We start from the raw sequence: 13,242 nt of genomic DNA on the forward strand, positions 1-13,242 counted from the left end.
AGTTAGCTCTTCTTGTTGCATTGATCCTTTTGCCATTATGTAATGCCCTTCTTTGTCTCTTTTGATCTTTGTTGGTTTGAAGTCCGTTTTATTAGAGACTAGGATTGCAACCCCTGCTTTTTTTTTCTCTCCATTTGCTTGGTAAATTTTCTATCCCTTTTTTGAGTCCATTTGTGTCTTTGCACATGAGATGGGTTTCCTGAATACAGCACACCGATGAGTCTTGACTTTTAATCTGGTTTGCCAATCTGTGTCTTTTGATTCGAGCATTTAGGCCACTTACATTCAATGTTAATATCGTTATGTGTAAATTTCATCCTGCCATTTTGTTACTGGCTGGTTTTTTTGCTTGTTAGTTTACTCGGTTTCTTCATTGTGTGTGTGGTCTTTGCCATTTGGTATGTTTTTGCAATGGCTCATACTGGTTGTTCCTTTCTATGTTTAGTGTTTTCTTCAGTAGCTCTTGTAAGGCAGGTCTGGTGGTGATAAAATCTCTCACTAATTGCTTGTCCATAAAGGATTTTATTTCTCCTTCACTTATGAAGTTTTGATTGGCTGGATATGAGATTCTGGGTTGAAAGTTCTTTTCTTTAAGGATGTTGAATATTGGCCCCCACTCTCTTCTGACTTGTAGAGTTTCTGCCGAGAGATCTGCTGTCAGTCTGATGGGCTTCCCTTTGTGGGTGACCCAACCTTTCTCTCTGGCTGCACATAGCGTTTTTTCCTTCACTTCAACCCTGATGAATCTGACAATCATGTACCTTGGGGTTACTCTTCTTAAGAAATATCTTTGTGGAGTTCTCTGTATTTCTTGGATTTGAATGTTTGCCTGCCTTGCTAGCTTGGGGAAGTTCTCCTCAATAATATCCTGGAGAATGTTTTCCAGCTTGGATTCATTCTCCCCATCACATTCATGTACACTGATCAAGAATAGATTAGGTCATTTCATATAATCCCATATTTCTTGGAGGCTTTGTTCATTTCTTTTCACTCTTTTTTCACTAGTCTTGCCTTCTCGTTTTATTTCATTGAGTTAATCTTCAATCTCTGATATCCTTTCTTCTGCTTGATCAGTTCAGCTATTGAAACTTGTGTTTGCTTCATGAAGTTCTCATGCTGTGTTTTTCAGCTCCATTAAGTCACTTATGTTATTCTCTAAGCTGGTTACACTAGATAGCATTTTGTCAAACCTTTTTTCAAGGTTGTTAGTTTCTTTGCATTGGGTTAGAACATGTTCTTTTAGCTCAGAGAAGTTTCTTATTACCAACCTTCTGAAGCCTGCTTCTGTCAATTCGTCAAACTCATTATTTGTCCAGTTTTGTTCCCTTACTGGTGAGGTGTTGTGATCCCTTGAAGGGGAAGAGGCGTCCTGGTCTTTGATGGTTTCTTTTTTTTTTTTTTTTTTTTTCTGTTTTCTTCCCATCTTCGTGGATTTATCTAACTTTGATCTCAGGGAGCTGCTTAATGAGGTCACTTGTCTGACTGTTGAAGCACTGCTGGGTTGCCAAGGATTCACTCCAGTTGCTACAAAGGCTTCCCGTGTCTTTTGTTTTCACAGGAAAATTAGGCCTGCGTATTTAATGGTGGATGCCCTTCCCTCCACCAAGCTCAATCGTTCCGAATTAAGCTCGTACTGAGGTGCTGGCTGTGGACCCCTCAAGCAAGAAGGTTTTAGACTGCAGGGCTTTTTGGGGTTTTTTGTTTTTTGTTTTTTTGTCTGGGTAGCTGCTTTCATCTCCCTCTCTCTGTGTGTAGGGGGAAGAGGGCAAAAGTCCGTAGGCTCTCCCAGCCAGGTTATGCATATGCTTAGATCTGTGCCAGCAATCTGCAGCACCAGCCCAGACTGTTATTCAACTCTGCACTTGTAACTCCTAGTGCTTGACTGGCAATGATCCTCTGTTCTGTAGGTTGTGGTTATTCTAGTTAGCATTTCGTCTAACATTTTTTCAAGGTTTTTAGTTTCTTTACATTGAGTTAGAACATGTTCCTTTAGCTCAGAGAAGTTTGTTATTACCCACCTTCTGAAGCCTGCTTCTGTCAATTTGTCAAACTCATTCTTTGTCCAGTTTTGTTCCCTTGCTCATGAGGAGTTGTGATCCCTTGAAGGAGAAAAGGTGTTCTGGTTTTTGGCAATTTCAACCTTTTTGCACTGGTTTCTTCTCATCTTCATGGATTTATCTACCTTCAGCCTTTGAAGTTGGTGATCTTTGGATGGGGTCTCTGAGTGGACATCCTTTCTGTTGATGTTAAATCTATTTATTTCTTTTTCTTAGTTTTTCTTCTAACAGTCAGGACCCTCTGCTGCTGGTCTGCTGGAGTTTGCTGAAGGTCCACTCCAGATTCTATTTATCTGGGAATCACCATCAGTGGCTGCAGAACAGCAAAGATTGCTACCTGTTCCCACCTCTGGTAGCTTCCTCCCAGAAGGATACCCACCAGATGCCAGTCAGAGCTCTCCTGTATGACACGTCTGTCAACCCCTGCTGGAAGGTGTCTCCCAGTCAGGATACACATGTGTCAAGGAGCCCCTTGAGGAGGCAGTCTGTCCTTTATCAGAGCTTGAACACTGTGCTGGGAGATCTGCTGCTCCCTTCAGAGCTGCCAGGCAGGAATGTTTAAGTCTGCTGAAGCTGTACCCACAACCACCCCTTTTCCAAGGTGCTCTGTCCCAGGAAGGAGGGGGCTTCATTTATGAGCCCTTTTTCAGAGATGCCTGCCCAGCAAAGAGGGAGTCTAGTGACACAGTCTGCCTGCAGAGGCCTTGATGAGCTGCCCTGTACTCCATCCAGTCACTGTGTAAACTACTTGGTGACTTCGTTTACACAGGCAAGGTTAAAACCACGTACCTAAGCCTCAGCAATGATGGATGCCCCTCCCCCAACGAAGCTTGACCATCTTAGGTCAAGCTCAGGCTGCTGTGCTGGCTGTGAGAATTTCAAACCAGTGAGTGGATCTTAGCTTGCTGGTCTTTGTGGGGGTGGGATATACCAAGCCAGATCACTTGGCTCCCTGGCTTCAGCCCCTTTTTTCAGGGGAATGAGCAGTTCTGTCTTGCTGGCATTCCAGGCACCACTGCAGTATTTTTATTTTTAAAGGTGCTGTGGCTAGCTTGGTGTCTTCTCAAACTGCCACCCAGTTTTGTGCTGGAAAACTATGGCACTGATGTTGTAAGCACCAGAGGGAATCTCCTGATCTGTGGGTTGTGAAGACCGTGGGAAAAGTTCAATATTTGAGCCAGACTGTCAGAGTTCTGGGAAAAGTCCCTAATGGCTTCTCTTGGCTAGGAAAGGGAGTTCCCCAGCCCCTTGTGCTTCACAGGTTAGGCAATGCGCCACCCTGCTTCAGCTCACCCTCCTTGGGCTGAACTCACTCTCTGACCAGTCCCAGTGAGATGAACCAGGCACCTCAGTTGGAAGTGTGAAGATCACCTGCCTTCTGCATTGCTCTCACTGGGAACTGCACACTGGAGATGTTCCCTATTGGGCCATCTTGGCAATTTGTTCCTATGTACCATATTTTTTTTAATTTGTTCAATATGTTTTTATTAATTGTACTTTAGGTTCTGGGGTACATGTGCAGATCATACAGCATTGTTGCATAGGTGGTTAGCTGCCTCCATCCCCCATCACCTATATCTGGCATTTCTCCCCATATTATACTCCCCAACATCCCCACCCCCATTGTCTCTCCCCTAGCCCCCTACAATAGACCCCAGTGTGCAATGCTCCCCTTCTTGTGTCAATGTGTTCTCATTGTTCAACACCCACCTATGAAAGAGAACGTGGTGTTTTACCATTTTTTAAATATCATATCCACCATTGATGGGCATCTAGGTTGATTCTGTGTCTTTACTATTGTGAATAGTGCTGCAATGGACATATGCATGCATGTGTCTTTGTGTTAGAATAATTTATATTCTTTTGAGCATATACCCAGTAATGAGATTGCTGGGTCAAATGGTAATTCTGTGGTAAGTTCCTTAAGAAATCTCCAACTGCTTTCCACAATGGGTAAACTAATGTGCATCTCAACCAACAGTGTATATGGTCCCTTTTTTGTTGTTGTAATGTTGCAAATATTTGTTATTTTCTGTCTTTTTAATAGTAGCTATTTTGACTGGCGTGAGATGGCCTCATCTTGCAGTTTTTATTTGCCTTTCCCTAATGATTAGTAATTTTGAACATTGTTTTCATATGCTTGTTGGCTATATATGTTTGTCTTCTTTTGAGAAGTTTCTGTTTTTGTTCTTTGCCTATTTTTAATGGAATTGCTTGATTTTTCTTGTGTATTACAAATTCCTTGTAGATTACAAATATTAGAGCTTTATCACATGTAGAGTTTGCAAATATTTTCTTTCATTCTCTAGGTTGTCTCTTTACTCTGTTGATATTTTATTTTGTTGTTCAGAAACTCTTTAGTTTAATTCTGTCTCATTTATCAATTTTTGTTTACGTTTCCATTGCTTTTGGAGTCTTTGTCATGAAATCTTTTTCAGAGCCTATGTCCAGGATGATATTTCCCAGGTTTTCTTCCATGGATTTTCAACTTTCAGGTCTTACATTTAAGTCTTTAATTTATCTTGAGTTGATTTTTGTATATGATGTAAGAAATGGATCCAGTTTTTGTCTACTCCATATGGCTGTCCAGTTATCCTAGCATCGCTTGTTGAATAGGAAGTCCTTTCCCTATTGCTTGTTTTTGTTGGCTTTGTTGAAGATCAGATGGTTGTAGGTGTGTGGTTTTGGGTTCTCTAATCATTTCATTGGTTCATGTGTCTGTTTTTGTACTAATACTTTGTTATTTTGGTTGCTGTAGCCTTGCAGTGAAGTTTGAGGTCGGGTAGCATGAAGCTTCTGGGTTTATTCTTTTTGCTTAGGATTGCTTTGTCTATTTGGGCTTCTTTTTGGTTCCATATAATTTTTAGAATGGCTTTTCTAATTCTGTGAAGAATGTCATTGATAGTTCGTTAGGAATAACATTAAGTATGTAAATTACTTTGGGTAGTATGGCCATTTTAATAATATTATTTTCTTCTATCTTCGAGCATAAAATATTTTCCCATTTGTCTGTCATCTCAGATTTTTTAGCAGTGTTTTATAATTCTTGTTGTAGAGATTTTTCACCTCCCTTGTTAGCTGTATTTCTCGGTATTTTATTCTTCCCATTGCTATTATAAATGGGTTTCACTCTTTATTTGTCTCTCAGGTTGAACATTATTAGTGTATTGAAATGCTACTGACTTTTGTACATGATCTTTGTATTCCAAAATTTTGCTGAAACTGTTTACCATATCTAGGAGTCTTTGAGAAGAGACTATGGGCATTTTGAGATATAGAATCAAATTGTCTGCAGAGAGAGATAGTATGACCTTCTGTATTTTTATTGGAGAGCTTTCATTTATTTCTTTTGTCTCATTGCTCTGGTTAGGACTTCAAGCACAATGGTGAATAGCGGTGGTGAGAGCCGGCATCCTTGTCTTGTTCCACTTCTCAAGGGGAATGCTTCCAGCCTTTACCCATTCAGTATGATATTGGCAGTGAATATAGATGATTTTTATAGATGATTTTTAATATTTTTAGGTATATTCCTTTGATCACTAGTATGTTGAGGGATTTAAACATTAAGGGAAGTTGAATTTTATCAAAAGCCATTTCTGAGTATATTGAGATGATTATGTGTGGGTTTTTTTAGTTCTGATAATGTGATGAATAGCATTTATTGATTTATATGTTGAACCAACTTTGCATCCTAGAAATAAAGCCTGCTTGATTGTGAGGAATTAGCTATTTTATGTGCTCTTGGATTCAATTCACTAGTCATTTGTTTAGGATTTTGCATCTATGTTCATCAGGGATATTGGTGTGAAGTTTTCTTTTTTATTGTGCCTTTGCCAGGTTTTGATATCAGCCTCAATGTCCATGTAGGCTGTGAGGCCTTCTGAAGCTAGTATTCTGGAGATCCAATGCAAGAGCAACCTATTTTATGCCTATTTAACTCACCTTTTCCCCAGGAGTCACTCAGGGCCAATACAGGTCCTTGTGCTTGGCAACATTGTGCAGGATTCCCAGATTCCTCCTTTTAGCACAGGGTCTGCATTCTCCCTCTGTCCACACTCAATGCCTTTCTTCTGAAGATCTGCTCTGAGTGTTCTGGTCTTCTTGATGGTCTGGTCTTTTGGTGGGACAAACTCTTTCTTGCTGCATCTAGTTGGCCATCTTGGCTCTTAGGATGAATTTTCTGAATTGGTTTTGAGGTTCTTGGATTGGATCTCCAATTCAGTTAGATTTGAAGACACTAATTTCTCTATTTCTAGTAGTAAAGAGAAGACTGACAGTCCATGGCATTTTATATAGAGATGCAAAATATATGCATTGAATACCAAACCAACCACTTCTAACAAATGAAGTGCTAATAACTCTGTATATATACTTATGAACATTTTTGGAAAAATAAGAAATATAATGATGTTGGTTGATTTGTTGCTCCTAATATTGCTGGATGAGGGAGTAGTAGAAAAGGATGAGCACAGAAAGTTAAATTCCAAGCTGAAGTATCATATAAATGACCTAAGATATTTTAGCTATGCCCTGAGGGACAACCTTATCCCCCTTGTCAAAGAAGAGCTGAAATTCCTAAAAATCAAGCACAGTATTTCATGTGATTGACTAAATTAAAATGCAAGTCGAAATTGCATTACAAGATGTCTACTATTAAAGTGAGGACATTGATTGAAAAAAAATGGGATTCTTTATGTTGAAATAAGAACTTGTGGAAAGACCTTAATGTAGCTGGAGACACTGTACATCTAAATTCTGATGAGTGTTCTTTTCTAGTGAAAGAGGTCTCCCCACCTCCAGCAAAAATGGCCTTCCTAATCACAAGGTAAGTGGTTTTTCCACCCCCAGTGGTAGTTGCCTAGCCACCCAAAATGGGATTCACCTTTCTGCCACTGTCTGAATTTAGCCCTGCATTTACTGTGGAAATGGTAATTGCCTTCTCTCAGACAGTTTTCATGCAAGACAATGTTGATTCTTCTCAGGAGCCACACCTACTACCTCTCTTTGCTTTTGGATCTGTAACTGGACTAAAGTACAAGCAGACCCCTAGAGGTGAGATTAAAATATTACTTATTGATGTACAGTCAACTGAACATTGGGAAGATGGCCAAAAGGAAGCTTCTCCGAAGTGCAGCTACCACCAAATGAGACAGAACCACAGTTATATCTGTGTCTCTGAGCGAGGTAGTTTTGTTTTAAAGGGACTGGTTGAACGACGGGATTAACCCCCAAGAAAAGTCAGCAAAAGCAGCCCAAAGGCATCCAGCCGAGGCAAGGTGGGTCACTGCCCCACCTGGAAAGTGTATCAGGAGGAGGACCAGGGGTTCATCACTTTATTGGATCTCTGAATCAGATACAGCAATTCACTCCAAGACTTTGGCAGCACACAGACTGGGAAAACGCTGCCTTGCTGAGAACCACCTGGAGTCACAGACCCAGGTGACAGCCCAGGCCAGCAGCCCTGGCCAGATTAGTGCCTTGTTAGCTCAGACCAAGGCAGAGATTTTGACTAATATAGAAAAAGCTTTCAGAAAGGAACTGCCCATCCCACAGAAGGGAGAGTTGAAAGCAGGGAGGGGAATATGACCAGACAGGCCACTCCTCCACAAGATACAGCAACTGGAGTCCCTCTCCTGGGAGAGTTTTGCAGTTAACACATCCTCCTCCCTGGAACAGTGGGCTCAGCAGAGGGAAAGAGCCCACCATTGGGAAGGCAAGGCCAACCCCACCAATACGGAAACAAGATGAAGAATAAACAGCAGCCTGGCTGAGGCCGAGGCAGCCCAGCATTGCCTCCGCAGGCAGACAATGGATAGACTGTCTCAAGTGGCACACCGACACCTGAGTTTAGAAAGCCTCATAAAAGAGAAATAACCCCAACATTAACAGAAAGGACGTCCACTCAGAGAAGATGGGAAGAAACCAGCACAAAAGGATGAAAACATCAAAGTCCAGAACTCCTCTCCTCTCCAGAAATATCACAACCACTTACCAGCATGGCAAAAAAAACAGATCAGAAAATGATTTTGATGAGCTGACAGAAGCAGGCTTCAGAAGATGGGTAATAAAAATCTTCTCTGAGCTAAAAAACAGGTTTTAACCCAACACAAAGAAACTAAGAACCTTGAAAAAAGATTAGATGAAATGCTAACTAGAATACCGAGACTAGAGAAGAACATTAATGACTTGATGGAGCTGAAAAACACAGCACGAGAACATCACAAAGCATACACAAGTTTCAATATTCAAATCAATCAAGCAGAAGAAGGGATATCAGAGTTCAAAGATTAACTCAACAAAATAAAAAGAGAAGGCAAGAAAGGAGAAACAAGAGTGAAAAGAAATAAACAAACCCTCCATGAAATATGGGATTATGTGAAAAGATCTAATCTATGCTTGATCGGTGTACCTGAAGAGGGCAGGGAAAATGAATCCAAGCTAGAAAACACTCTTCGAAATATTACCCAGGAGAACTTCCCCAACCTAGAAAAGCAGGCCACCATTCAAGTCCAGGAAATACAAAGAACACCACAGAGATACTCTTCAAGAAGAGCAACCCCAAGGCACATAATCATCAGATTAACCAAGGTTGAAATGAAGGAAAAACTGCTAAGGACAGCCAGAGAGAAAGTTCAGGTCACCCACAAAGGGAAGCCATCATACTCACAGCAGATCTCTTGGCAGAAACCTTATAAGCCAGAGGAGAGTGGGGACCAATATTCAACATTTTTAAAGAAAAGAACTTTCAACGCAGAATCTACTACCAAGCCAAACTAAGCTTCATAAGTGAAGGAGAAATAAAACCCTTTACAGACAAGCAATTACCGAGAGATTTCATCATCACCAGACCTGCCTTACAAGAGCTCCTGAAGGAAGCACTAAACACACACAAAAAAATCCAGTACCAGCCACTGCAAAAATGAACCAAATGGTAAAGACCAATGACACAATGAGGAAATTGTGTCAACCAACAGGCAAAACAAACAACCAGTAACAAAATGGCAGGATCAAATTCACACATAAAAATATTAACGTTAAATGTAAATGAACTAAATGCCCCAATCAAAAGACACAGACCAGCAAACTGGGTAAAAAGTCATGACCCATCAGTGTGCTGTATTCAGGAGACCCATCTGACACACAAAGACATACATAGACTCAAAATAAAGGGGTGGAAGAAGATCTAACAAGCAAATGGAGAGCAAAAAAAAGGAGGGGTTGCAATTTTAGTCTCTGATAAAATCGACTTTAAACCAACAAAGATCAGAAGAGACAAAGAAGGACACTACATAATGGTGAAAGGATCAATACAACAAGAAGAGCTAACTCTCATAAATATATATTCACCCAATACAGAAGCACCCAGATATATAAAGCAAATTCTTAATGACCTACGAAGAGACTTAGACTCCCACACAATAATAGTGGGAGACTTTAACACTCCACTGTCAACATTAGACAGAACAATGAGACAGAAAATCAACAAGGATATACAGGACTTGAATGCAGAACTGAAACAAGTGGAACGAATAGACATCTTCAGAACTCTCCACGCCACAGCCACAGAATATACATTCTTCTCAGCACCACATCCTACTTACTCTAAAATTGACCACATAATTGGAAGTAAATCACTACTCAACAAAGGCACAAAAACGGAAATTATAACAAACAGTCTCTCAGACCACAGTGCAATCAAGTTAGATCTCAGGATTAAGAAACTAACTCAAAACCACACAATTTCATGAAAACTGAACAGCTGGCTCCTGAATGTTGATGGGATAAAAAATGAAATGAAGGTGGAAATAAAGATGTTCTTTGAAGCCAAAAAGAACGAGGACACAACGTACAAGAATCTATGGGACACATTTAAAGCAGCGTCTAGAGGGAAATTTATAGCAATAAATGCCCACATGAGAAACAAGGAAAGGTCTAAAATGGACATCCTATTGTCAAAATTGAAAGAGCTAGAGGAGGCCAGGCATGGTGGCTCACGCCTGTAATCCAAGCACTTTGGAGACCAAGGTGGGTGGATCACCTGAGGTCAGGAGTTCAAGACCAGCCTGACCAACATAGTGAAACCCCATCTTACTTTAAAAAAAAAAAAAAAAGCTAGAGGAGAAAGATCAAAAAAACTAAAGCTAGCAGAAGACAAGAAATAACTAAGATCAGAGCAGGAATGAAGGAGATAGAAGACAAAAAAAAAAAAAAACCTTCAAAAAATGAATAAAACCGAAAGCAGGTTTTTTGAAAAGATCAGCAAAAAATAGCACTAGCCACATTAATAAAAAAAAAAAAAGAGAGAGAGAGAAGAATCAAATAGACACAATAAAAAATAATAAAGGGAATATCACCAACAATCCCACAGAAATACAAAATAGGATCAGAGATTACTACAGACAACTCTATGCACATAAATCAGTAAACCTAGAAGAAATGGATAAATTCATGGACATTTGCACCCTAACAAAACTAAACCAGGAAGAAGATGAAATCCTGAATAGACCAGTAACAAGGGCTGAAGTTGAGGCAGCAATTAACAGCCTACCAACCAAAAAAAGCCCTGGTCCAGATGGGTTCACAGCTGAATTCGACCAGACATAAAAAGAGGAGCTGGTAACATTCCTTCTGAAACTATCCCAAACAATTCAAAAAGAGGGAATCCTTCCCAACTCAGTTTATGAGACCAACATCATCCTGATACCAAAACACAGCAGAAACTCAACAAAAAAAGAAAACTTCAGGCCAATAACCATGATGAACATAGGTGCAAAAATCTTCAATAAAATACAGGCAAACCGATTGCAACAGCATATCAAAAATCTTATCCATCACGATCAAGTAGGCTTCATCCCAGGGATGCCAGACTGGTTCAAGATACAACACTCTATAAACGTAATCCATCACATAAACAGAACCAAAGACAAAAACCACACGATCATCTCAATAGATGCAGAGAAGGCCTTCGACAAAATTCAACAGCCCTTTATGCTAAAAACTCAGTAAGCTAGGTATTGATGGAATGTATCTCAAAATAACAAAAGCTATTTATGACAAACCCACAGTCAATATCATGCTGAATGGGAAAAAACTGGAAGCATTCCCTTTGAAATCTGGTACTAGACAAGGATGCCCTCTCTCACCACTCCTATTCAACATAGTATTGGAAGTTCTAGCCATAACAATCAGGCAAGAAAAAGAAATAAAGGGTATTCAATTAGAAAATCAAGAAGTCAAATTGTCTCTATTTGCAGATGACATGATTGTATATTTAGAAGGCTCCATCACCTCAGCCCAAAATCTCCTTAAATGGACAAGCAACTTCAGCAAAGTCTCAGGATACAAAAGCAATGTGCAGAAATCACAAGCATTCCTATACACCTATAACAGACTTAAAGACAGCCAAATCAAGAACAAACTGCCATTCACAATTGCCACAAAGAGAATTAAATACCTAGGAATACAACTAACAAAGGATGTAAAGGACCTCTTCAAGGAGAACTACAAACCACTGCTCAAGTAAATAAGAGAGGACACAAACAAATAGAGAAACATTCCATGCTCATGATTAGAATGAATCAATATCGTGAAAATGGCCATACTATGCAAAGTAATTTATACATTCAACACTATCCCATTCAAGCTACCCATGACCCTCTTCACATAACTGGAAAAAAACAACTTAAACTTCATATGGAACCAAAAGAGAGCCCACATAGCAAAGACAATCCTAAGCAAAAACAACAAACCTGGAGGCATCACGCTACCTGACTTCAAACTATACTACAAGCCTACAGTAATCAAAACAGCATGGTACTGGTACCAAAACAGAGATATAGACCAATGGAACAAAACAGAGGCCTCGGAGGCAATGCCGCACATCTACAATCATCTGATCTTTGACAAACCTCACAAAAACAACCAGTGGGGAAAGGATTCCCTGTTTATTAAATGGTGTCAGTAAAACTAGCTAGCCATGTGCAAAAAGCAGAAACTGGACCCTTTCCTGACAGTATACATAAAAATTAACTCCAGATGTATTAAAAACTTAAACATAAGACCTGACACTACAAAATCCCCATAAGAAAACCAAGGCAAAACCATTCAGGACATAGGCATAGGCAAGGACTTCATGACTAAAACAGCAAAAGCATTGGCAACAAAAGCCAAAATAGACAAATGGGATCTAATTAGACTCCAGAGCTTCTGTACATCAAAAGAAACAATCATTAGAGTGAGCCAGCAACTAACAGAATGGGAAAAAATTTTTTGCAATCTACCCATCTGAAAAAGGGCTAATACCCAAAACCAAAAAAGAAAAAAAATTATATACAATTTGTCTATAAAAAAAAAAAACAAAACATTCAAACATGGTCGAAGGACATGAACAGACATTTATCAAAAGAACACATATATGAAGCCAACAAACATATGAAAAAATGCTATCATCACTGGTCATTAGAGAAATGCAAATAAATCAAAACCAGATTCAGATACCACCTCACGCCAATTAGAATGGCAATCATTAAAAAATCTGGAGACAACAGATGCTGGAGAGGATGTGGAGAAATAGGAACAATTTTACACTGTTGGTGGGAGTGTAAATTAGTTCCACCATTGTGGAAGACAGTGTGGCAATTCCTCAAGGACCTAGAAATAGAAATTCCATTTGACCCAGCAATCCCATTACTGGGTATATATTAAAAGGATTACAAATCGTTCTACTATAAGGACACGTGCACATGAATGTTCATTGCAGCCCTGTTTACAATAGCAAAGACCTGGAACCAACCCAAATGCCCATCGACGATAGACTGGATAGGGAAAATGTGGCACATATACACCATGGAATGTTATGCAGCCATCAAAAACGTTGAGTTTGGGTCCTTTGGAGGGACATGGATGAACCTGGAAACCATCATTCTCAGCAAACTGACAGAAGAGCAGAAGATCAAACACCGCATGTTCTCACTCATAGGCGGGTGTTGAACAATGAGAACACATGGACATAGGGAGGGGAGCACTACACACTGGGGTCAGTTGGGGGGAAATAGGAGAGGGACAGTGGGAGTTGGGGAGTTCGGGAGAGATAGCAAGGGGAGAGATGGCAGATGTAGGTGATGGGGTGGAAGGCATCAAATCACACTGCCACGTGTGTACCTATGCAACAATCTTGCATGTTCTT

Source organism: Sapajus apella, unplaced genomic scaffold (genome assembly GCF_009761245.1).
Source record: "Sapajus apella isolate SASKATOON/1434 unplaced genomic scaffold, GSC_monkey_1.0 scaffold75, whole genome shotgun sequence".
NCBI lineage: Eukaryota > Metazoa > Chordata > Mammalia > Primates > Cebidae > Sapajus > Sapajus apella.